This window comes from Melospiza georgiana, chromosome 1 (assembly GCF_028018845.1).
Source record: "Melospiza georgiana isolate bMelGeo1 chromosome 1, bMelGeo1.pri, whole genome shotgun sequence".
NCBI lineage: Eukaryota > Metazoa > Chordata > Aves > Passeriformes > Passerellidae > Melospiza > Melospiza georgiana.
This window is the reverse complement of record NC_080430.1, coordinates 142,382,358-142,409,278: the sequence shown is the minus strand read 5'-3', so window position 1 is coordinate 142,409,278 and position 26,921 is coordinate 142,382,358.

The window sequence follows — 26,921 nt, the reverse complement described above, 5'->3', positions numbered from 1 at the left end:
ACGCAGACTGGAAAGCTGCCCTGATAAAACCCAGCTTTAAAGAAAAAAAAAAAAAGAGGGACATATCTCAAAGAAAAGGGAATAATCCTTTTTAAGGCTGCCGGCCAAAGTCGTGGATTCAAGGCTGGGTCAGATGCTGGGGTTGACTTTAATTATGTATAATGATGTTACATTTTAATTATGAAGTTGTTAACCCAACACTGCCTTGACCTAGATGAATAAGGAATATAGCTTAAAGAGTAGTTAATATGAAGTTAGGGGGAGCTAACCAACACTAAGCTCTTTCAGAGCTGAGGGAGGGAGCTGTAACCTGTGTGTAACTTGTGAGTAAGAGCCATTCTGGAGTAGATATGTAAATGACTGTGGTCTTGTCTAAGTAGCATTTTGGAAGGGAATCCCTTGCTCCATCCTGCTGGCTGAGAAGCAGGCTGCAGGCACCTTCCCCTCATTATAATTTGTTAAAAATTAGTGACTTCCCACCCTTGCAAAAGTCTTTGTGAAATTTCAGCCCTGACTGAAAGGACCTGGATTGCAGCAAAATGAATCTGAGCAGAGAAGTGTGTTGGTAGCATCCAGTACCGCCCAATTACAAATTCAGTAGCTCATTTCCAAATTCAAGGACATATGTCCTAATGTTGTAGGGGTTTCTTTCTCACACATTTACGCACCTCATTCCTTTTAGAAATGGTGTTCACAGAAAGAGATTTTTTTAATGTATAGGTTGTCTGAAAAGTTATATTTGTCTATTCAAGTAGCTTAGCTGAGGCATATCTGAAAAATATGTGTGGGACTTCTTGGACTGCTGCACAACTTTCCTATTTACAGTAAGGGAAGCTTTGCTCCCAGGTGCTTACTAGCAGCTTTAACGATGGGTGTAAACAACAATTACTTGGATAACTCAGTGAGACCCGACTGTACTCTTCAGCCTTTAATGTTTCTTTTTTTAATTCTGTGGGATTTTTTTTTTGTTATGTGACATCCCAAAAGAAGGTAAAAATATCCTATGCTTAATAATACATGAACATTACTGATTGGAAGAGAATTTTGTCATTAAGACAAAGATTCTTCCTCTTCCTTCCAGGTCTTTGGTAATCTTTACCTCCCACAGGTTTGGATCTGATTTTTTTCCCCTAAGACCTCTTGGTGATGCTAGTACTGTATTTTGAAGCCCAGAGTTAAGATATTACTGCATTTTACATTAAGACTAAAAGAAGAAATAAATCTTTCTTTCTTTTTTTTTGCTTCTTGCTCTAAAGAACACTGTGGCAAATGGGACTGCTTCAAAGAGAGGTGAACATAAGTGGTATGAAAAAAAGATCTTTCCTCAGTGCTAAATGGAAAGGTCTCTTGAAGAAAAACTGAAGGCAGCATGATTGAAAGTGTGTGTGTGTAAGCCACAGAACTCCTTGCATTACCTTCACTGGGTTTTGATTTAGGCTCACAAGAGTGTCCATTACATTTTATCACCCTTTCTGGGCACATAAAATGTTACTTTTGTTGTTTAAGAAAAAGAAATCATGAATGACTGGAGTGAGTCATTGCCCTGAGCCCACTGCAGCGTGACTCAGGGGCTCAAAGCGAGTCCCCAGGGCCCCTCCCCACGGCATGGAGCCCCCTGAGCAATTGCTGTGCCAGTCCTGGGTCACGAGCACAGACCTGCAGCACGGGCAGAATTGCTCCGTGCTGTGTGCTCACACTGGGGTGTGATGTGGATGAGACAACACTTTCCTGAAAATCATTTCTGTTGGTGGCACACAAAGCCTTTTCTCTGGTCACTTCTGCAATCCTGACTGCATCTCACAGCAAGCACACAGAACCCAGAAGTGAAATGCTGTCCCAGCCAAGTGGCTGCTGCTGGAGAATGCTGTGAGCATGGGAATTTCTCTTGGACTGGACTTGCTGGAGTCAGACAATTGAGCCCAGAAACAGAACCAGAGCAGGTGTACAAGGGTCTTGCCATATGCATTGCCTGTGGGCACTCTTGGTCCTCACCACATCATCTGCTGACTCTTACTTGGCCATGCTCCTTGGTAGAGGTTTGCTGGACACAGCAAAACTGATGGGGCTGACCTGAAAGAGTCATTCCAAGTTGTTCCTTCTCCCAGAAAATGAGGAGAGTTAAAGGAATCAATCCCCCAAATGCCCACTTTCTCATGCCAGTGCACATATTTGATGTGCTGTGCCTCAGGATAGGGCAGCAGCATAGGGAGATCTGAGAGCTGTGGGATCTATGCCCACCACAAGAAGTCTTGGTTGCCCTTTACCTTCCACAGAAGGCACAGCCAGATCTGTAAGTTACCACTGTGCTCTAGGGTTTAGCACATTTTCCCCTTGCCCCAGTAAAAGGATGCTTCAGTCAGGGTTTGATGGAAAGCCCATGCACACCTTGTAAAAAGCCCCATTCTGCTCCATTCATGAAAAACCACAAAACTACCTCTGATGACAGCTGGGACATGAATGACCTTAAACTAAATACCCTACCAATAAACCTTCCAGGTTACTGTTGGTGGGTTGTGTCTTTGGGTGTGACAATAACCAAAATCAGAATGCTTCTGACAAAGCATTTTGAAAAACTCAAAGAGAAACTGAAATTAGTGGACAAATATGCCCCTGGATACACAGGCCCTAATGGGTAGAAATTGTCATAGGAACTTGTGGGGCAGAGCAGAATCATTGCTGTTATGAGTCCCTCTTTCTTCAAATGGTAGAGTTTTCTTTAAGTTGTCAGTGTTTTCTTGTAAAGCATTGCATCTATAAAACTTGGTGTTCTGGGGATATTTATTGTCTTAGTGGTGCTCAACCATCTTTTTACTTGGAACCTATTCTTATTCACTTTATTTTTGGTCAGTAATTCTATATAGCCTCAAGAAATAGTTAGTGGCTAGTTCTGGCATGTGGAGAAATCCTGAGGTTATATGTTGGAAATAAGTATTCTTTTGAAAGGTATTAATTTCTTTTGAAAAAGAGAGAGAGGTGAAGGGAGGTCACTGTGCTGTGTGCATAGCTGATTCTGGGATTCATTCTAGAGTGTTTCCATTGCAGTTCACCCTCCCCATCACTGCTGCCTGGGTTTGTCACATCCCTTCCTGTGCCGTGTTTGGCTACCAGTTTCACATGATATTTTTTCACTTAGTGTCCACTCTGTGCTTTGTCTATCAAAGCTACTCTCTTAAAGTCCCAAACTCCTGCTCTTATCTGCAGAAATAGTAACTAGATAAGAAGTTGTTCACAGGATGGTTATGGCTGGTCGCCAGTACACAAAAATGCACTGTAAAAACCCACAATTGATTTTTGTTGTGGTAGATCAACAACAATCTGTTGTGTACATCACAACATGGTATACACCAGAGTAAACATTGCAGTGGTGGCTGTTGTCCCCACTCCTGTTCTGCAGGCCTTGTTGTGGTATCTGTGATGGATGATGGCATCTTGGATCTGTCCCTGTCATGGTCATACCCATTCCTGCACTTGCCCAGGAGAATGCTGGGCTGGAGTTTGGTAAGCCAGGGTCTTGTGGCAGCCTCAGGCTTTGGTCCATCCTGCAGAGTCTCACTGCCAGCCCAGCTTTGCTTTCATTGGGCAGGTTGGCTCAGTTGTTGCAGAGTGATTTATGATCATGGGAGAGATCTGCAGTGTCACAAGATACCAAGATACCAAGTCCTGATGGATACTCATGCATAAGGTCTCTTAAATAAGTGCCTCTTACCTATCACCCTTATACAAATATGTGTTTACATTGACATTTGTAATTTCAGTCTTGAAGTGCTGCCAGACCACTGTGCTTATTTTTGGAAAATGAACATATGATTCCAAAGATTCATTGGTGCATTAGTGGAAGTAAATCAAACATTGTCATCTTGTTTTGTTTGTCTGGTGGACAGTGCCTGGGAGCATTAAGGTGGTGTCTCTAACAACTGCATTTTTGAATTAAGAAATGCTTTTCCTTTTATTCCCTCACTCTGTTTTTTACAGTTATTCAAGTGTTTGTTGAGCTTTTCTAAAGAGTTAGCTGGATTGTACATTTGTTTTATGTGGTCTTTTTTTTTCCCTCCCTATTTTAGAGGTTTAGATATTTATCATATTCACAAGTGTCTCAGTGAGGCTGGTGCATGTGTTCAGTTGGCTATGCATGGGGCTTTGCTGACCCATTGATGTGCTTTTTGAACATATAGGTCCAGGCTTTGTTGTGCTTCTTTTCAAAACTTTTGGCATTTTCATTCCAAGTCTGTTCCCCATCTGGGGGCCAGTGCTTGTAGTGTGGAGGAGCCAGAGCATGGTGGAAGGCTTTACATGTGGATAGAGTTGTGAAATAATGAGCACACGGATTATGCAAACGCAGACAAAGGCCCTTTAATAGTCCCGTCATACTTCATTTGGACAAACTGAACTGGAGCTAGCACTGATTCTGGCTCTGAATGAACATTTGAGGGGCTTGCAGGTAGCTTTGCCTCAAGTCCTCTGCAAGGGGCAATCTGTAATTGCCCAGCTCTGAGAGCAGGATTTTGCATGGTGTGATCAAAGCAGCCTCCTAATCATGCAGTTCCCCAACACTTTGACTGAAAATAACAAACCTATTCAACCTGGGAGGAGTGAATGCGTGAGAGATTTTCACCTGCTTATGCAGGCTTGGAAAAAAGCACTTGGTTGTATGCATTATGGTTCAAAGCTGGCTTAAAGTTTTGTCCTTTGTTTGGGTGGTGGAGGTGCCTCATCCTGCCTTTTGATGGCTTTTGTGTTCATCTCTTCCCATTATTTCACTAAGACATATGAGCTTGGTTGCCCTGCTTTTATCTGTGCTAAATATAAATGGAAAAACAAACTGAACACAGCAAGGTAAATAAAGAACAGGAAGTGTAAGACAGACCTCTTGAGACCTTCAGTATTCCCACATGTTCTACATTATAAACCAGCAGGCGAGCACTGCTTTGCCACACAGGTGGAAATGTGTGTGTGGAGGCCCCTCAACACAGAATATTTACCCTGTATCAAATGACAGGAAAGGGTGAGTGAAATAGCATTGTGCCAAACTGCTGTGAAAGTCTGTGAGTTTTCCAATACTCCCCAAATTTCTCTAGGGTGGGCTGGTGTTTGCATAGTTGCTTGCAGTATAAAAACATAGGGGCAGTGACTCAATGTACCAAGAAAAAGATGTTCTTTACATCGCTGGCAATTAGACATGCTGCTGAAATCTTGTGAACTTTTATTGTTGGGTAAGAAATTCAGGTAAAATCTGGAGCCAATTATTAAAATTAATGATATTTTATGATGAATAGCTCTCTTTCAACTGCAAGGACAGGCAATATCTGATATTAGACCAACTGATGCAACTGGATGAGGGAAAAAAAGCACTCTTCATTTTGTGCACAGGGTCATCCAAATTGTGTCAGTAGCTGGCTGTTAAATTTTTAAGGGCTGTCTACTAAAGCCAGACACAGCCCATGAAAAATTGGTTACTCTGCTGGGAGCAGAGGAAGGCTGTCAGGGGCTGAATAAAGATGCAGGTGTTGAAACGATGCAAGGGTGAGGCGGTGGCGGGGTATTTCATGGTACCACTGTAAGTTTTAGCCATTTCTCAAAGTATGACCTGCTGTCAGTGAGATGTGAAGGCCATCAGCATTTGGCAGGTTTGGGCCTTTAGTGAAGATTTCTGTCTTTTCACAATGGCAAGATATGATGATGACAACTTGATGTTGGAGTATTTTTATAAGAATGCCTTTTCTAGAGGAGGTCTGGAAGTGGGATGGTGTGCTAGGGTAGAGGTAGCAGTTTTCCTGTTTTCATAAATGGAGAGTGAAGATGTGAAATACTTTACAGACTTTATCAGATGTCTCTGGCTGTTCTTATCAGTTCCTGTGAATTAATGGAGGATATTTAGTGTCCACAAGTTAACACCTACAAATACAAAGCTCAGGCTTTGTCGAACTCAGAACCTTATATGACACTTGCAATTTTACTCATGCTAACCAGCTGCATTGAAGGGCTGTGACTAAAGCCTGAAAGTAAAGAGCAAGCCCATGGTTATTAATTTTCCGACTGTGGTACATGTCCACCCCACCTCTGTGAGTGCCTCTCTATCTGTGTATGTGCTTGAAGACCTTTCTGGCTGCTACTAAGTTTATAATCAGCTAGAAAAGATAAAAGAAGGGATGATTCTTCACCCAAGAGAGATGCAGAATGGATACATAAGGTGATATTCACCTCACCCTTCTGTGGATAGCCACAAATGTGGTGGCCTGTCATATGAGCATAGAATCATAAATAGCTTGGGTTGGAAGGGATCTTTAAATGCCATCTAGCCCAGCCTCCCTCCAATCAGCAGGGATGTCTTTAGTTAGATGATGTTGCTCAGAGCCCTATCCAGCCTGACCCTGGATATTTCCAGGGATGAAGCATTCACCACCTTCTTGGGAAATCTGTTTCAATGGTTTACAACCTTCACAAAAAACAAAAAAACCAACTTTCTTCCATATATCTAATCTAAATTGACCCTTTTTATTTTAAAATTACCTCTTGTCCTATTGCAACAGGTCCTGCTAAAAAGTCTGTCCCTGTCTGACTTACAAACCTTGCAGTAAGGTCTTTTGGGAGCCTTCTCTTCTCCAGGCTGAGCAGCCCTAACTCAGCCTTTCCTCACAGGAGAGATGATCCATCCTTCAATCCCCTTCAGTGGTGACCTGGCTGTGTGGGTTGTCCCAGCAGCCAGTGGTGAGAAGAGGCAGGTTCACTTTGTACACCACCATGGGCATCACCACTTCAGCTTTGAGCCCACCAGGAAGATACTTGGCTCTCCTACACAAGGGCAGACAAATGCCACCCTCAGTGACTTGTCCAGCTTAATGCACTTGTAGGAGAGCTGGGGGCTGAGCTGAGTCCCTTCAGGAGCAAAGGCAGAATCTCCAGCAGCTTCCTCTGTTGTGTTAGCCATCCTCTCTGTCCATCAGATGTGGCAGAAAGTTCCAGTAACAGGTTCCTGTGAACCTTAGCAAGTTCTGCTAAAGATTTGAACTTCCGGAATGTGGCAGGAAGCAAAGTCTGTGGCTTCAGAGTTCAGTCTGCACACAAAGCCTGGGAGAAGGGGAAGGACACATCACTGCACAGACAGCCAATTGTTAGACTGGTAGATAAAAATTATCATATTAGATATCTTGGTGTTGGCATAAAATTCTTTACATCAGACAGCTGAAACTGTACATGCCACTTTGCATCTGGCTTGTTCCCCCTGGATCAGTGGTAGGAACACGAAGGGAGAGTTTCAGGAAATGTTCATAAGGATTTTCTCTTTTGTTTGTCATTGCTCATCTTTCTCTGTGGTGCATTTCCCCTGTTCTCCTGGGAACTGTGTGTAGTACAAAGCAATCACCTTAGGTTAAACATAGTTTGCTGGGATCATAGCTGGCTGAAATGTTACTAGGGAGATGACTCCATACTGTGGGTAGCTGTCAATGCTCCTGTTATATGTTGCTGAGGAGCTCACACAGAGCACTAAGCTGTGCCTCAGAGATTATTTTCCACACATGGATTGTCTGCAAAGAGCATCTATTGCCTTGCACTTACAGTGACTGGAAAAACATGGAATTATGCCAATTTTCTGTGAAATTCAGGGAAAGGCCTGAATATTTTGAATGGTTGTTCTTCACTCCTTTTCATAGTTTTGAGGTTTGGGTCCTGTTGGAATTTCTTTTGTGGGAATGTGTCTGCAGTGTATTGCAAAGTTTCTTGCTCTGACACCTATGCCAAGGGTGTGAACCTGAGCTGACAAGGCAAGCTCGCTCTTTGTATGCTGGAGTGTCTGAGGGCTCCATTCCACTCTGCATGCAGGCAGGTGGCTGTCCCTGGGTTAGAGAGTGACTTTGTACCCAGACAGGGCCGGCAGAGGGGCAGGAGCCTGTGTGTGTGTGTGTATTTGTGTGTGTGTGTGTGTGTGTGTGTGTATTTGTGTGTGTGTGTGTGTGTCTGTATGTGTGTGCGTGTGTGTGTGTGTCTGCGTGTGTGCATCTCTGTGTGTGTGTGTGTGTGTGTGTGTGTGTGCGTGTGTGTGTGTGTGTCTGTATGTGTGTGCGTGTGTGTGTGTCTGCATGTGTGCATCTCTGTGTGTGTGTCTGTATGTGTGTGTGTGTGTCTGCATGTGTGTATCTCTGTGTGTGTGTGAGTATGTGTGTGTGTGTGTGTGTGTGTGTGTGTCTGTATGTGTGTATCTCTGTGTGTGTGTATGTGTGTGTGTGTGTGTGTGTCTGTATGTGTGTATCTCTGTGTGTGTGTGAGTATGTCTGTATGTGTGTATCTCTGTATGGGAATGTGTCTGCAGTGTATTGCAAAGTTTCTTGCTCTGACACCTATGTCAAGGGTGTGAACCTGAGCTGACAAGGCAAGCTCGCTCTTTGTATGCTGGAGTGTCTGAGGGCTCCATTCCACTCTGCATGCAGGCAGGTGGCTGTCCCTGGGTTAGAGAGTGACTTTGTGTATGTGTGTGTGTGTGTGTGTGTGTGTCTGCATGTGTGTATCTCTGTGTGTGTGTGCGCGCTCCACATATCTGGCTGCATGCACGCTCATGCCGGGACTGTGCAGGGACACGGTGCCAGAAGGTGGCACTCCAGATCCTCTAACGTGTGTCCAGGGCTCTGCTGATCCCCTCAACACCCCCCAAAGGTGTCAGAGCTGCTGGATGTGCTGGTGCAGACATGCCTGGGTGGGCTGAGAGCTCCTGATCTGCACAGGCTTAGAGCACTGCCCTGGTTTGTTCCTCAGGCTGGGAAGCAAAGGTGCATCCCAGAGCCCAGGAGTGCATCTCTGTGCCTCTCATAGGCTTGGGTGTGAGCTCTCATTGGGATCATCCTTTCTACCTGCTCACATTCCCCTCAGGAGAGCTTTTCCAGTGCCTTTAGCATTGTCAAGCAATGCCAGGCAGGGTTGGAGGCAGTGCCCTGTCCAGACACTCTCCTCACACAGGCCTTAAGGCTGAGGCTGCCTTGGATTTGGAAGGGAGAGAGTTTCCCATTGTAGGAGGAAGTCATGCTGTGATGCTTGTCCTCTGAGCCAATGAACCAGCCTTGCTCTTTTTAAATTCTGTCTCAGAGGGAACTGATAAAACTGCTGATCTTGTTTGTGTGCTGGGGAGAGTGGCCCTGGCAGGTTGGTCTTGCTCTAATAGGCAGAGAAGTATAGAGATTTTAAAAGTAATTACAAAGCAGGCTGCAGTCTCAAAAGAATTAGTGAGCTATTAAAGATTTGAACTTAATAACAAGCTTGACTACTTCCCTACCAAAACACTGTTCCCATCCTCATGGCCAATTAGTGCTGCCACCTTTACACTCAAGGGCAATGGCCCGTCTTTCCCTCCCATGCTCTTCCTGACAGCGCTTTCTCAGCTAACACAGACATCTCAGTATTTGATCATCCTGCAGCCTCCCAGCACCTGCAATGACAGGCCAGTTGGTGTAAACTGTCCCCCATCTCTTGGTCTGGTGTTTCAGTGCAAGGATCTCCTCTGCCATGCAGAGAGCTTTGTAGCTTGAGGTTACAGAGCGTCCCTGACTTTCTTGCTCAGTGTGGTTATTTGCTGGGTCATTGGACTGACTGTGTTACAGAAGAGAATATTTTTACAGCTGAAGTTCAGCAGTTCCCAGTTATGCATGTTCCTTGAGAACTAGAATGAGTTGTACCTATTCAGCAGTTTGTTGTCACTGAATTTTTCAATTGCTCTAGGACTTACAAGGTGCACACAAACCTCATATAAATATTTTCATAATTTCCTGTTAGGAGTATGATGCAGGTACTTCATTATTCATTACAAAAAGTGTTTAACAGCAGCCCTGATAATGGTTTAAATTATAATTTAACCCACACCCTTCCACTTGTCAAAGATGAATGACTGAGCCTGGCTTACTGGAATGTGATTAAATGAGGTATCTCTGATAAATCTCTACACATTTCCCTGGAAAGCAATTTTCACTTTGTTATATTACAGTAGCCGGTGCCTTATGAAGTAAAGGAAAATATTTGTCCAGTAGGACATCATAAATTTCATGACAGACTTTAAGTTTTCTTGGATGAAATGTTTAAAGTGGAGCAGACTGATCTAAAATCACACTGGCCTTTCCTGAGCTCAGGAGAAGCTGCTTTGTCTCCTCCATTCAAAAGTGTCTGAAATTCCCTCTGCAGAGGAAGCCTGGTGGTAGACGGAAGCAATATAGGTGTTGGCTGGGTTTCAAACCCCAGGAAAACCAACACCATCTGAAAGCCAGTATTATAAATAATTAGTTAGGATCATTTTTGATAAGTTGATTGTGCCCCATAAAAGAGTGATTGTGGAACCCACCATAGCCCCAGCAACTTGGACGTAATCCAATTTTTACAGTGGAGAGAGATTAAGTTAAATCACTTTTCCAAATAACCATCATTTGTTTGATTTGTTTTCATGAGGGCTTTTGGTTGTGTCAGTGGTTGTCAGATGCAGACTGACGCTTGTGACGTCTCAGGCCTTTCAAGTTGAGAAAGTCACATAAACTCTGCTGCCCTCCAGTTAGACAGAGCAATGTTCTTTTAAAAATGAATGAAATCCTTTAGCCCTCAGCCCTGAAATGTGATGCTTGGGTCAACCTTCAGTGTTGCAGGAAGTCTGTATGGTGATGTTTTATGCTGTAAACCTACCTTCCCTATATTAAAGGCATACTGAGAGTGGTGCTTAAATAAAGAATGACTGAGAGCCTTTATGTGCAGCTGCTGACTTGCTGAGGAAAATTTTATAAAAGACAGGTTTATCTACAAACATCTTCTAGTGGTACTGGGAAGCACAAAAGTTGACTTTTGGTGCTAGAAGGTGAGAGGGTTTTGGTTTGAGAACTACAAGCTAAATCTCCTCATGAAATTTTAGTCATACGTTTCAGTGCGTGAGCATTTTCTCTGCACAAATTACCATAGTCCAAAGATTTTTCTTATAAAAGATGAATACTGTGGCATGCCACAAGGTGCATGCCAGGAGGAATGTGGCTAAAATAAAAATAAAAAAGAAAGAAAAATAAAAACTCATGTGAAAAAAAAGTTGATATCTCAGCTTTTAACTTTTAAGCATCAACAAAATAAAGCCACCACTTCATATTAAATAGAACCCAGAATAAAACCCAGTCTTCCTCATAAAGAAATCTTTCACTTCAGGACAATATATTTTTGTAATAAATTAATGGAACTTGGGAGATTTTATGAAGAATAATTTTCAGTGAAGGAGTAAGGATTTTTATTTATTTTTCAGCAGCTGACAGCTAATGCAGGGCCCTGATCCCACCTGGGTCCTTTTGTCACTACTGAAATACAACTAATCCTTCTTTATGATAAAAAGGTACAGGGTATATGCTGTAAAACTTCAGATTAATCAAAGTGTCCAAGATTTATCCAGTTTTGCTTGAGCTTAAGCAAAACCAGTAAGTTTTTCCTTATAGCCCCTCTGTCAGAACTGCCTTTTTATTAAAAAAATGAAAATGAAAAAGAAGAAGAAAAGAGAAAAAGAAAAACAAAGACCGAGATTTTTTTTCTGCAGAGAAGCACTGAGATTTCCAAATCAGCAAATTTGTGTCTTGAGGCTCTTGAAATGTGGGAGTTCCAAGTAAAGTTTTACTCCAAATGCTGTCTGGGGACTGTACATGGATGACTGCAACATATTCGTTTTGCCTTTATTATTCTTGCACTGTAACCTGACTTTGGTTCAGGAAGAGGAAATCCATGGCCTTAATTGAAGCCAATCAGTGAAAGGTCATGGGGTAATACTTAACAGACTGGGATGGGGGAAAGGAAAAACAAGGAAAAGGTAAGGTCTCCATTTGCTTCAAAGACTTGGTTGGGTCCTGGAGACGGAGTGCACCTGGAAGGAGCATAAGCTTGAACCCCAAATATACACATCAACTGGGAGTCATAAACTTAAATGGAGTTTGTTTATGTTATTTTCTCCTGTTTCTCCAGTGCCCTGTGCAGCAGGAACCCCTGGGTGGGAGGCATGGGTGCCTACTGCAAACGTTCAGGTGTTTATTACTGTGGTGTGGCCAGAGGAGCCCCAGCGCGACTGCTAAGGACCAGATGTGGGGTTCTGTGGTTTCAGGTAGCCCAGAGGTTGGATTTAAATGAAATATTGGCAGACACTATTTCTGAGTGTGATTAGTTCCTGTGGAGTTGTATTTTTGCTGTTGTTTTCACTGAGGTTTGCTAATATCACAACTTGTCCTGTATTGTATAGATAAGTGTCTAGCTTATTCTAGGACTTAAGTAGCCCCAAAGTCAGAACATACTTTTTGATATCTAGACTATATTTCCTTGTATTTTTGAAGTCTACTCTTCCTTATGTTAGCTACAGTGGACACAGAAAAAAAAATAGTTTTATGTTTTACATTTTGGAGCTGGTCTAAGGCTAAGCAAGTCATGGTGACAAATTTTTCTCATCTAAGATGTACATGGTCATGATCCTTTTTGGTTTAAAATGGACATGGTCATGGTCTCTAAGGTATTCATTATTCATGGTCTAAGGTTGCAGTCTGATTAGTCCAGTATTAACTTTTTCAAGCTCCAGGTTTATTTAAAAACATCCAAGTCAATTAGGTACTTGCTTAGGTTAGAAAGTAGTACATGCTTGGTTTAGCACAAATTCACAGGCTGAAGCAGTTAAACCAGATTGATTCTTCATAATCTACTAAGCTGTTTATTTTGTGTTAAGTGTTTCATGACATCACTCATGATATCTTTTTAAGATCTGAAGTGGGTTTCCAGATCATCTGCTGATTTACATGTGCCTAATTGAGATGTTGCATCTGCCCAGGCCAGGAGAATAATGAAAGGTCCTGACCAACCTTTGTCCAGAGCCAAACTTTGCTTCAGGACTTGCCTCACCCAGGCCTGCAGGGAGCAGTGCAGCCATGATTCACGGCAGATAAAAGCTGAAAGCCATTTCTTGGGGAACATGGTTTTTTTGGCACAAATATCTGTGGTTCAAATCCTTAGACCTGACTAGATTGTTGTGTTCATGGTGTGAAAGAAAAATCTTTTACAAACTGCTCTGGAGGATAAGTCTCCATCCTGGCTTAGCCATGAACACCCAGTCATAAACAGTGTTGAGGGCAGAATTTCTGCCTTTGTGCACACAGATACTTTCAGAGAGAAAGTCAAAGTACAATGATTTTCATAAATAGGTCTTGCTTCAGTCTGTAAAGAAGCATCTGTTTTAAAATAGCAAATATGGAGAGATTCTGCGAGTCTTAGAAAGCTACTTTTAAATGGCTGTGATGGATGAAAAAAAGAGATGTACCACAGCAAGAATAACTAACTTCATTTTAAGTCCAAGCCCACATCCCCAGTATGGCAAAGTTCATGTATTTCCCCACATATGCTGGAGTTCACCCCATGTGGTGCAATCTCTGTGGCCTCCTTAGCTAAACTGCACAGCAGGATTAAGAGTACAATGCGTGGGTAGAACTAGGAGATCATCCAAACGAAAAAAATTGAGGAACATTTTTCTGGTTCAGACACCTACAGAAAATAATTTTGCTTTTCTAAGCTATTTGGCATTTGTGATACCACAGAAAACCCTGCTTTCAGAGCTGGGCTGCTGAGACTACCCTTGATTTTTGCAAATTTAAGTATTTTGCAAAGTTATAGTTTTTTTCCAGGCATACAAAGATTCATCTATAATTGCTATCGCCCTTATTACTGCTGTTCTTTATACAATCTTTGTGCAAGGAGAAAGTTCTCCATGCTGACTGTAAGTTTTGTCATATTACAGGATTTATACTATATGTGACAGAATTCTTTGTGCATGGGATTATGCACAAAAGATTCTTTGTGCATGTGATCTCATTCTATATCTGGTGTGTGTGTCAGATATTTTAAGAACAAATATATCATTGAGAATGCATCTTTAGGCTTTAGTGTCTGATTTGTGTAATTAAGAGAATAGCTATTCTCTGTCTTCTGGAAGAGAGTCTGGGAAAAATGCTTGGTACAATTTTGCATCTGCTCTTGCTCCATATCATGGTAAACTCAAACCATGCCTATTTAGGATAAAAAGCAGTGCTTTGATCTGCTCTTGTTTCTGCTGCTGCCACACCACTGCACTCACAGAGACTTAGCAGAGAAGTCTTGAATCACACTTGTGTAAGTAGATAGAAAGTTTGATGCATAGAATCCTTTTTGAGGATTCTTTTGCTGTGACTTCCATACAAAACAAATGTAAAAAGTTTGAGGATGGATCCATCTGAGACAGTTTTTGGTTCTTTAATTACAGATTAATTGGATTTTTTGTTCTTAGACATGTTATTTGCAGATATTCCCTCAGGTCTCACAAGGTTCACATAATATTTAAACTTCTACCCTATCTTTCCTTGTATTCAGTTGATATCAATGGATGTACTTTTGAAAAACAACTTGAGATTCTCAATGTTTAAATAACTGACTAGCCTTTTATTTCTCTGTGTGAGCACATTACATGCTGCTGTTCCCAAGTGTGAAGGAGAGCTGAAATGTTATCTCCCTGAGATATGGTTTTTTACTGTGAATTTTCTACAAATCTTAATGTTGCTGCTACAGATGGTAAAAAATTAAGATGGTCAATAAGTTCCATTTCAAAGCCAGAAGAATTCATTACCCAGGTATCACTGGAAGAAAAAAGAGTCGAAAATTCTTCTGCAAATCCTACCCAACTAGAAACACTCTTCAGCAAAATGCCTGTGCTCTAAAAGGACTGAACCCCTAATGCTGCTCCCATGTTACAGTGTGCAGTGTACCTATGCCTTAGACATCCCCTTAAGTTGTGCAGTGGATAGATGTGTTCACAGGGCTTTAGTGAATCACAGAGATTTACTGAAGAAGTATATAGAAGTGGAAAAACTCAAAATAACTGAAACATGAAGTAATGACAACAGTAGCCTCTAGGGATATATTAAGCGTGGAAAGTGCTTACCACAGAAAATTTGTATGGACATTTGCTTTCCTGGCATTGGCTGGGCCTTATGGTTGTCATTTTGAATATTTATTAGAACAATGCCACATGTTGATTGCTTACAGTCTTTGACTTGATTTTCACCCAATGTAATGAGATGAAACTCTGAGTCTTTTCAACAGTTATGTATCATGGTTCCACTTACCACTGGCATGATTATGGGATACTGCACTTTGGTGATAAATAGTCTGGCCGTGAGACCCTCATATACCCACGGAGGGATTCCCAGGAGGGAAATCAGAATAAGATGTTGTTTGGAGTAGAGTCTGCTAATGCAGTGCAGAGCATGAGCTGGAAATCACAGAGCAATGTTTTAGTAAACCTGCTGGAACCAGAGCAAGTAGGGCTCTGTGGGGGCTGCACAGGGGGAGTGGGAGGAAGTGACAATGCATGCCTGCAGCCCAGAAAGGCAACTGCACCCTGGGCTGCACTGAAAGATTCACAGCCAGCAATCATGGTTGAAGGAGGTGGTTCTCCCCTCTGTTCTTGTGATATCCCCCCTGTAGTACTGTGTCCAACCCTGCAACCCCAACACGGGAAAGACATGGAGAGTCCATGTTAATGACCAACTGGCAGGTGAGATGTGGAAGACCAAACTAATCTTCCTTGCTCTGAAGGCAGTGGAAGCTGTGATCTCCATCAGCGTATGGAGATCTCCATACATCCTCTTGATCAGCCCAAAGTCCAAATGAGTTGCACATTCTGTAGCCGTGGTTCCTATATGATACCCACCACAAGTGATCAGTTTTGGAGAGTTGTAGTGAGTTGACACTGGTTTAACCATGATGGCAGGTTCCTAATGAAAAGATCATTAATTTTTATTTACTTTGACAGCTATTTAGCATCTTTCAGTGATCTAAGAACAGTTCTTTCTTCTGAATTCATCATCTTAAGTGTCTACAGTAGCCTACCTGGCCCTCCTGTTCTGCCTTTGGCCATGTAACTTGAAACATCTGTTGTAATGGCCCAGTTAACACACTAAATTGACACATAAGGGAGAATGACAATAGTCTTTGGTGATTGCTATTGTATGACTTCCCTTCTGAAAGTGCCTCTTTTCCTGTAACTACAGAGGGAAAACCATAGAATCAAAAAAAATGTCACGGGTTGGAAGGGACCACAAAGATCTTCCAGTTCTAAGCCCTCTGCCACCATCAGAGATACCTTCCACTATACCAGGTTTTTCAGAACCCCATCCAGTCTGGCTTTGAAAACTTCCAGAGATGGGGCATTCACAACTTCTCTGGGTGATGTGTTCCAGTGCCTCACAGTTCTAAGGGCAAAGATATTTCTTTGTAATATCTAACCTAAACCTGCTCTATTCCAGAGTAAAGGCATTCCCTTCTCTCCTGTGACTGCATGCCCTTACAAACAGTCTCTCTCCACGTTTCTTGTAAGTACTGAAAGGCTGCAATTAGGTCACCCCAAAGCCTTCTCTTTTTTAGGCTGACACAAACACTACAGTTTTGTGCCTGATGTTCACTACAGGAACTGTGGGCTCCATGATGCATGGTAAGCATGGAAATGGCCCCCAAAGGCTCTTGTTGAGTAACTGTACTGTGCTGCCTCTTTTGTAATCTGCTGTGTCTGTGTGACATAGAAGTTTCAACCCATGGTATTGATGCTCCTTACCAAGATTTCCTGTTCCCACAGGAAAGCTTGTCACATGTGTTTAAAGTTTATAATCTGCTTTTTATTTTAAATTTGGTATTCTCCCAAAAAACAAATTTCCCCATATTCTTTCATTTCCTGCAATGTTCATTAGGGACACTGATGGGGACTCTGCTCATTGGGTGGAATGACATCCTTTCTGGGTCAGGCCAGAGTAACCAGATACTGGGTTTTAGTGCTACTAGAAAACTCAGTCCCACAGAGTTGCTTGCTCAGCCTTCCCTCAGTGCACTGGGGGAGAGAATTGAGAGCATAAAAGTAAGATTTGTGGGTTAAGATAAAGAAATTTAATAAGTAAAGCATCCAAGTAAGCAATGCAAAGAAAACCAAGGAATTCTTTTGCCCCTTCCCACCTGAAGAATGATGTTTAGCCATTTCCGGGAATGCAGGTCTTCATCATGTGCAATGGTTACTTGGGAAGACAAAATACCATACCTTTAAAGATTGCCTTTTCCCTCCCTCTTTGCCCAGGTTTATATGCTGAGCACAGCACCCTGTGGTAGGGAATATCCTTTGGTCAGCTGTGTCAGCTGTCTGGCTGTGCTCCCTCCCAGCTCCTGCTCCACCCTCAGCCTCCTCACTGTCAGGGCAGCCTGAGAAGCAGAAAAGGCCTTGATGCTGTGTAAGCCCTGCTCAGAAATAACAAAAACATCAGGGTGTCATCAACACTGCTTTCAAGCACAAATCTAAAACATAGCACCATATGAGCTACTATGAAGAAAGATAACTACTCCATCCTCTACCAGTGCACCAGCAACAGGGAATGTGCTGCTTGGGTGCCAAATTGGCTTGAGGTGGGCTAGAAAAGGTTGTGAGGCTTCAGTGTGCCAGCGTGGCACCTTAGCTACTGAGTCAGTGGTGTGTGCAGATGGTAATAAGGGAGCTGCAGGGCTTCTCAGAGCCCACCTCTCTGAGCAGCAGCAAAGGGGCAGCAGCAGATTGTCACCTCTGTGCTCTAAGGTGGTGTGCAGGGAAGGCAAATTCTTGAAACTGGCCTCCAAAATCAGAGATGACAGCAGGCCTTGGAGAAGATGTGTGTTTCTCTTGAGGGACCATCTGGGAGATGGGTTATTTATAAATAACCACATCACAAAAGTTTGATGTAAAGCCCCCCTTCAGATCACTTACTCCATTGAGAAGACTGTTTGCAGCATATTGGCAAATTTCTTGTCTAATCTGGTTTTTAATACTTAGGGAAATTTTTCATTTTTCTCTCTGGTCTAGGGAGGATATTTAACAGTATGTCTGACACATACTATTTCATGGTTTTTTTTTTTTTTTTTTTTTTTTTTTTTTTTTTTTTTTTTTTTTTCCCAGAGATTTACTCTAATTTTGTTTTTACTTTGGTTTTACTCTGTTGCATTTTGCTATATCAATGGAACAGCCATAAGCAACATGTTTTTCTTCCTCAAAGTTTCAGCCTTGGTAATGTTTCTCATCCTTGCTAGTAAGAAAACTGTGCAGATGTAATTTATGGGGCACATACAGAGCAGAGCTCACTACACAAAGGAGCACTAGTTCAGAGTGGAGCCACAGGCCTTTGTTTCTGGATGATGACTGTCAGCTTTGGATCAGACCCATGGGGAGCCACAGTTAAAATAATCACTTAAATAGCAGAGTTAATGTATCATTCTTTCAAATCCCAACAGTTTTTAGAAGCTAGCTTACTACTGTCTTGGCTGTTTTATTCATTGCTGGTTGTTTTCTCTCCATTTGGAGATGATCTGATATTCTGAAGATCTCATTTTAGGCTGAGCGCAATTAATCAATGCTGTTGAGCTGGTTTTCTGGAGTGCTCATTACATTTCAGCTGTGCTTAGTTCATTTCTATAATGCTGCCTAAATGCATTCCAGATTTGACTTTGTCTCCTCTGTGGGCTCTGTTTCACTTCACAAACCAGGCCAGATGAGGTAAGTTCATGGAGCACCACTGGGGTGAGTGCTGCCATGGAGCACATCACCACATGGGTATTGGGATTCTATTTTTCTTTACTGAACAGATCAAATGTGTGCTCTTTGTGGAGAGGAAATCTCGTCTCCTCAATCCTCCACTGGTATTAAAGAATAGAAATACTGAAATAATTTAAACCTAGGACTGCGTAGACACTCCCCCCTCTCGTGTAAGGCACCATACAGAAAGAGAAGAAAATGGACAATATATTAAATAACTTAAAATTTCTCAAAATGGTCAATTTCAGATAAACAAATGCAGTAGCAAATGGAAATACAGAGGTAAGACCAGCCAGTCTGACTTGCAACAACCTTCCCATAATACCTCACCCAGCTGTTGTCAAGATACTTTTTGGGAATTCACCATTCTTATAGTGTGAAAAACTCCATATATTCTTCTCCACTTACATCTGCAATCCTTCTGGATGAAGAGAAAATTCAAACTCCTGACCCAAGGTTTGTAGCTTGGCTATGTATTCATCACTGTTTTAATAAGCAAGTCAGGAGTTTCATGACACAAAGTTTCCTCAAAGGGAAGGAGCTATGGTTAGCACAACATCTGGCAGTGTTGACGTAATCTACTGTTTAATTCACATCATCTGTTCAGTCAGAGACACTCAGAGATGCAGCATTGTGAAATGCAATTATTCTAAACTCTGGGCACAAAATTTCACACTGAAGATTTGGGGAAAGTTCCTTTTCCTGCTGTGCACATGTGACACATCATCCTTCTGGCTCCAACTGAATGTCAGTGTTGTATGGCTTGGCTGAGCATCATATCATGTTCCCAGATAGACATCTGTGACTTTTTCACCCAGGGAGATAAATGGGAAAAGGTGAAAGTATCTTGACTGATTTTAGCTGGTCATTAAAACACTCATGAGATGTAGAAGCCTTTCCATTGATGCCTTGGAGTGGCTACCTAGAAAAGAGTCTAGACAAAGTTTAGAGAATAAACTGGGTATTTATTAAAGGCCTTCAATAGCTACGTCTTGGGCAATCAAAAGCCTCACACCTGAGATAGACAACAGTCACAAATTTTTCAGACAGATAAAAGTTTGGTTTATTTGCACATCGGGGGTTAATTCTCCAATTACAGGTTCAGGGTATGAAGCCATATTCACCCAGTTCACTCCCCCCTAATTCACTTTTTTTAATACTTTTTGGAGCCTGAGGCTGTAGGGTGTCCTTGGGTTCCGGGCCCAGAGGAATTGTTTTGTCTGACCAAAGTGTGAAGACAGTAGTTAACACTTTATATGAAGTTTAGAGTTATGCACTAATGCAGCACAGGATTTGAAAAATAAAAAGGCTAAAATCTTAAGGCCATCACCATGAGTTGTTTTCCTTCCTGCATCCACCAGCCTGCCGATTTGCACACATGTTGCGTCACAAATTTGTTCTTCCACCATGTTTAGGGAGTCAGAAAGAATCACTGTCTTGGGGGAACTGACATAGTGTATTATGTATTTCTGAAATATTTTGTGTTCCCTTCATTATGAAAACCAGGGTTTTAAAATTGTATGCATGTAGGGAAGATTTGAAAGCAGTAAAATACTGAGAGGAGGCTCAATGAGACAAACTATGTGCAAGGAAACATGATGCTCATGTGAAGGAATGGTCTGGGAATAGAGGTAGTAGGGAGGTGCTGAATCCTAACCTTTCAATCAACCTCATGTCCAAGACTGAACACTGCTTAATTTAATGAGAATTATTTAATCTTCAGTGAAGGTTAGCTTACAAATACCAAATATTTTTTAGGACCCAGCATTACACTGTCTCTCTTTGAAATTGAATCCTCCAATCTTTCTCAGTGCTTCATTATCCTTTGTGCTCAGTTTGGAGACATAAATCTTGTTTTTCCAGGAAGAAGTAGATAAAGGGTATCTAGACTGAGGGGCTCTATCTTATTTTTTCTTGAAAATCTTCAGTGCTTAGTGTAATAAAAGGCTGTGGGCATTGTGTAGCTTCAGCCTCAGAAAGACAGCTTTTGCATTGGAGTCTGCTTTTAAAATCCTGCCATGGCAGACCTTTTAAATAACTGATGGTCTTGCAATTGTAACTTCTAAAGAGAGCAGATAGAGTACATCTGAAGAGAGGAAGAGAAATATTACCTAGACTGGAGATCAAAGTACACTTCCACTGGTACCAAATCCAGTTAATGCTATATTTACTTTAATAACCTCCAAGGAAGGGTACCTATCCATTTCAGTCTCACTATCATTTATGAAAGCTACCAAGGAGGAAATTAGAGATTTGAAAAGTCAGCTGCAGGAATTCATCTCATGCCTATTCAAATAATGACTTGCTGATTACTGAAGCTTTCATTTCTGAAGCAGAAAAGATAATCTGCATTTTGAATGCCACACGGAGGCGTATGAGATACAGAAGAGCACTCGTGTTCAGCACTGATTTAGCAGACTTTAAATGGGCAAATCTACTTCCTCCTCCTTGTCAGCTTCTCAGTGCACCCCTGACTGCAACATCCAAGTGTCCCAGCTGTGGCTGCCAATGAGGCACTGTGAGGTGCACATGTGGTGCCGGTGGACATGCAGTGTGCTGGGGAGTGCCTGGGCTCTCAAGGGAACAAGTTATGCCAATGCAGCAACTGAATCTGACTATCCAGTGCTTCTGCAAAAAGCTTTTCATCCCACATACACTTCCAGAACGGATTTGAAGACAATCTAGTTTAGTGTGATTTTATGGTGTGCTCTGTGAAGAGCAAGAGATGCAATAATTCAAATACATTTTAGATGCAGGCTATAAGAAAAATAGAGATAGGAATGCAGTGTTCTCACAGTTTGGCCACACCTATGCTACTAAAGACAATAAGTCAGGACTGTTCTCTGACCTAGGCATATCCTCACAATATGACTCTTGAGTGTATGTCTAAACCCTTCCCTTTAAATGAGGTGTGTCAAAGATGCATACTGGGATGAATTTGCCATTGTGGCCAGCACTGTTATCTGGAGCTGATGCTAGAGGTGGTCACAAGATATGTCTCAAACCTGTTCCCTGCCTGGTTTAAGTTTACTACTGCACGTGCAGCCATGAGGCCAGGGACAGGCTTCACCAGCTAGTGTTGAACTAGTGCTGACTGGATCCTCCTCTCTCCTTGCTCATCCCTGGCTTTTCCTGTCTCTGTGCTCTGTTGACAATTAGGGTGATGACTTCTGTCCAGCTCTGAGAGACCCCTGTGCACCATCCCACAAGGATATTGAGCTGCCCACACCATAATGTGGAGGAGACACTTTCCATTTGAAGAGATAGTGGAGAGGCTTCAAGGGCCACAGGAGGCCAGTGGGATGTAGTCAGAGGGTTGTAAAACCTGTTGCCTAGGTTGTGTGGAGGACTCTGGGTCTGGCAGAAACTGAAATCCTGTTTGGGGTACCAGCTCCCACTTTTGGGGATGGGAGCAGTAGATGGCTGCTATATATACCTTTTGGACTTTTAGCATAACTGACCAAATATTTCACTGAAATGGTGTCTGTTTGTTACAAATTCCTCCCTTCCTTGGAACTGTCAAGGCACAGAAGAAGGGAAAATTCTGAAACAGAGCAGATTTTAAATATATTTGCCACAAAGTGCACGGAGCCCATACTGAGGCCTGAATTCAGGTCTCAAGCTGTTCATCACAAGGCAATCCCTTGTTACCTTATTAAGGAACCTTATTAAGGACTCAGTGACCTGGACAATTGAAATCAAACATTTGATTAAATGAGGACTCTTGATATTTTGTCTTTTCTTTTCCTAGTAATAAAAAAGTAAGTATATAAAAATGCTTCTATCAGTAATCTTCTCCAATTAGTGGCGTGAGTTAAAATCATACAGCTGTGTGTAGAAGAAAAATAGGGCAAAAGGTATTATATATACATATGGAGAGACAATGAGTGAAGTTACACACAAAACATGTGGAAATAGACAAAAATGTTGAGTTCTTACAGGTTTTAACTTTATTGTGTGGTCCCAGCTGGAACATGTGCACAAGAAGGGTCACTCTTCTATAAACAGCTGGTTCTTCACTCCATTCTCACACACTAACAAAACGTTGTCATGCAGATTTGGTGAGGAAGACCTGCTGTTCTTACCACTGCAATTAATCATACTAATTATGGCTGGAGATTAGAGAGAATCCAGCAATACTTTAGGATACATGGGTTATGGGAATTGAAATATTTGCTATTTTTGCTCCTCCCTTCAAGACAGAATTGGCAAGTATCCCACTTAAAAATCTTTGAGTGGATTCATTTTCTTATGCCAAGTTGAGGGGTCTCAAATCTCGTTCTCAGGTCAGGAAGTGATAATAGGACATACTTCAAGTGGCATTGACTATTGCTCTGGGTGCTAGTAACAGAAAGGAAAAATCAGCCCTTTCCCAGAAATTCACGCTAAGCCTGGGCTTTAGAATTTAAAAAGCAGCAAACAGCAAGATCCTAGTGGAAGGTGAAAAAGGCTTTAGCATGGAACTTGGAAGACCTATATTTTATTCTTGGCTCTTGGGAAAATGACTACAACTCCTGAGTTGTTTTTCCTTTCTCACTCCTTATTCTGCCTGTCTTGTTTATGGGAGATTTGCAGTGTGTTTGCATGTCTGGAGGTTTGCTGGGGTTTGCTATGATTTGAGCAGTATTTACAGCAGCTCTTCCCATAACTACACCTGCAGCCACCCATGTGCCATGTCTGGGGATGGAGGCTTTCCCCAGTGCTGGTTAGCATCTGACAGTTCATTGTTCCATTGTTATTTATTCAGAGTCTGGTAACTGTAAGTCTATTTGGAACAGCCTTTTTCTCTGTGGCAATGGCTTCAAATTTTGACAGAGTGTGTATCTAGTCATAAGTAAAAATTTACCCTGGTTATTTTATCTGGGAAAAGGTTTTTGCTTGCTTTCAGCATTTGGAACATGAGTAACAATGATCAGGGTGGAACCAAGAGCACATTACCTGAGAAACAATGGATTCCAATTTTTCAAACACCACTGAGCTTTTAGCCAATTGTGTGATTGTGGGGGGACTCAAGGCACTACATCTGAAGTCTGTCACTCAAATCATTGACAGAGTTTAATTAGAAGACCACACTGTTCAGCACAGGCTTTAGGTCTAGTCTGCTCAGAATCTGGGAAAGGAAGTTTGTAGGGCAGAAAACCTCTGGTTGATAATGGTATGGATGTGGGTGAACAGAAAAATGGCCATCAAAGCTAGGATGCATTTAAATGCAATCCCAGGAATGAAGTTGGTGTGCATAATATTTGAAGTATTTCCCCTGGTTTGTATGACAAACCAGGAACAGTGGTTTGTTTGTGTAAGTGGTACTTAAAAAATCTACTTAGGAAAGAATATAGACCAGGAGTTCATCTGCTGGCAGGGATTCCTCTGATGCTCCCACTAATCACAGCGCTGCTTGTGGTGAGCAGAAACTTCTTGTTTCCCATGGAATATTATCTGTGTGCTCAGTGGTGCTCTGTGGTGTGTGGTGGGAGGGTTTGTGTGTGTGGGATGCTGGCAGGGCTGGCTGCTCTTAGCTCCCCTCACTTCCTTTGATCACTAAGGATGATGCAATGTGCTGAACTCCTCCAGGGCTGATTCAGCACCACTTACATTGATTCAGTTCTTCACTTTCTCAGCATGTTCACAGACGCTGCAGTTTTGTGTCACCGGGTCATATCTCAGCCATACTAGATTAAAGAGTTAATATACTGGGACATGTTTATCCATCTAACTTTGTATTCTGTTGTGTTTACTGATCTGTCACAATCAAGATTTCAAGAAAAGTTACTTGAATGTTACACTTGGAGAGCGCTGTAGCTGAGTGACTTGCCCAGGACTGTGCAACATTGTGTGAAAGCCACTTTCAAGCCTCTTACCTGCAGCCTAAACCTGGCATTAGGAAACCAGAAAAGGCTCAGAAAAAAATTTCTTAAGTCTCTGAGACTGGGAAAAGTTACTAAGAGTGCACTTTGAAGCAATATGTCCTATTGTCACTGGGCTAGAAGACCTCTTGGTCTGCCTTAATGGGAAATATCTTAAATTCTGAATTAGAAGAAGCTTGCTGAAGAAGATTGGGAAGGGAAATTTGGGAAGATGACTAGAGAGGATGACTGCGAGGGAGCTCACACAACCCAGCCTTGCTGAATGTCCTGGATAAGAATCCTTGCTAAGCCTGGAAGTGCACACAATGAGTGCATTGATCAAGTACAGAAATCTGTGACAGATTGCTCAAATATGTTAACACTAAAGACAATGAATGTCAGCTAGATTAAACAGTAGCTGGCCAATTACAAGGACTTCGATTACTTTTTGAACAAAGAAGGAATCAGCATGAAAATAAAGAAAGGAGAAAAAACATTTGTGATGTGGGGAAGGTGCCCAAAGAGGAAAGTGCTGCAGCACCAGCAGCACCCTGACTGTACTGCCAGGTGTCACCCTGTGGGTGGGGACCTGCTGCCCCAGCCAGACCCAGCACTCTGCTTTGTCCTTTAGCTGGTAGGGAGGCTGATGGGCTCCCTAACATCTCCTCGAGGAGCAGCAGACCAAAGTTTAGTTCCTAGTTTACAACAAGTCATTCCATAGGCAAAACCACCAAATGTGTTCCCTCCAGATGCAGGGTAAGAAAAAGTCCTTTTCCAGCAGTCCCAATGAGGCAAAGTGAAAATTTTCCAGGATATAAATCCATTTTAATTTAGGTGAAATGTACATTTTTGAGTTGAGTCTGTAGTTAGAAACCATAGTTATTTAGCCAGACTGCAAGGCCTAAACTCAGTGAAGTTACTTCAGCGAAGGACAGAGATAAAGGCGGGGAGACAGAAGATGGTAGAGAGTGACAGGGACTGCTGTAAGGGCAAGCCAACCTGACCTCGGAATTCTTTCTGATAAAAAGGAACTAGTGGTAAAATTCACACAAAACCCATAAAAATGAATATGTATGAACATATTGCGAAACTGTATGCATATGTATTTGAGAGAGAGATAAAAAGAGACCTGAAGTTCTCAGAGGTACACATGCCTTTTTTGAGGAGAGCAATCTCCGCATGCGTCCAGCACTGTAATAAACATACAGGCTTTACAACTTTTACAAAGTTGTGAGGTTTCTTCTTTTCTCCACAAAACACCACTTAGATCAGTTTTAGGGTGGGATGAGCAGTCCCCCGAGAGTGTTAAAATCTCCCTGCTGGGATATAGCACTCTTTTTAAACTAGTGGCAATGGCAGAGCAAACCTTAACTTCCCCTCTCACCTCTCTGCCCACTGCAGGCTGCTTTCTCTCCATGTCAGGGTTTACTCAGAGCACCAGGTAGGCACAGACTTGATGACTTGGGCCTCTGAAAGAGTTTCACAAACAGCCTCTCTCTGTGTGGTTCCTGTTTTAAACAAAAAGGCATGAAAAGGCACAGGATAAAACTTTTTTCCTTTCTCCGCTTTATCTGTACTATAGCATGTGAGACAGATTAATTTAGCTGAAAGTAAGGTTATAAATGCATAGAAATTTTTACCTTGACTATATTATACTTTAAATGAACTGCAGAAAATGGTTTAGTGTTTACATCTCATACTGAACATTTATTTATTTCTGATAATTATCTATGTAAGATCTGATGGTACTTAATAGTAAAATGTATTTCCACACATGATTTTAGGGGATAGAAAAATATGCATATTATAGTATGTTTTTGTATGTATGCAGGGAAGTAAAATAGAAAACTCCAGAAACCTTAAATCACTGAGTATCTGGAGACCATACGGAACTGATTGTTAGCACATTACACAGTAAAACACACAGACACAAAAAAAGTCAACCCCACAAGTAATGTTTTTCAGACGAATTATTTAGCTATAAAATGATTGTTTCAAGAAAATACATTTGAGGCAAAACATCTTATACCAGGGATTGATTTAAAATCTTTCTCCCACGACAGATTTGTAGCTAGGGCATCTTGTTTAGAAATAGATTATTTTTTTCCCAATGGAAGAACCACTTCTATGTTAGTCTAGTGGGTTTCCCAGCACTGAAGTGGATTAAACTTCTGCATTAATGCATCCATAAATTCTTTCTCAACTATAGTGTAACTACAGAGTTACACTAGTTCTAGAGTGCTTTGATTTTTTAGCATTAATATAAACCACCTTGAATCTATGTGTCCTAAACTTAAATGCCCATGTATATTATTTATTTGCTTGTTGTTTTAAAAATATACTTGATATATTAATTTAAACAGATAACTTCAGTCTCTCTAGAACAATTCCTATGACAAAAAATGCAGGATTGATTCTATGTGATTACCTCAGGGCTGGGTACAATGTGGAGAAGGTGTGAGAAGCGCTGACACAGTTCCACCCCA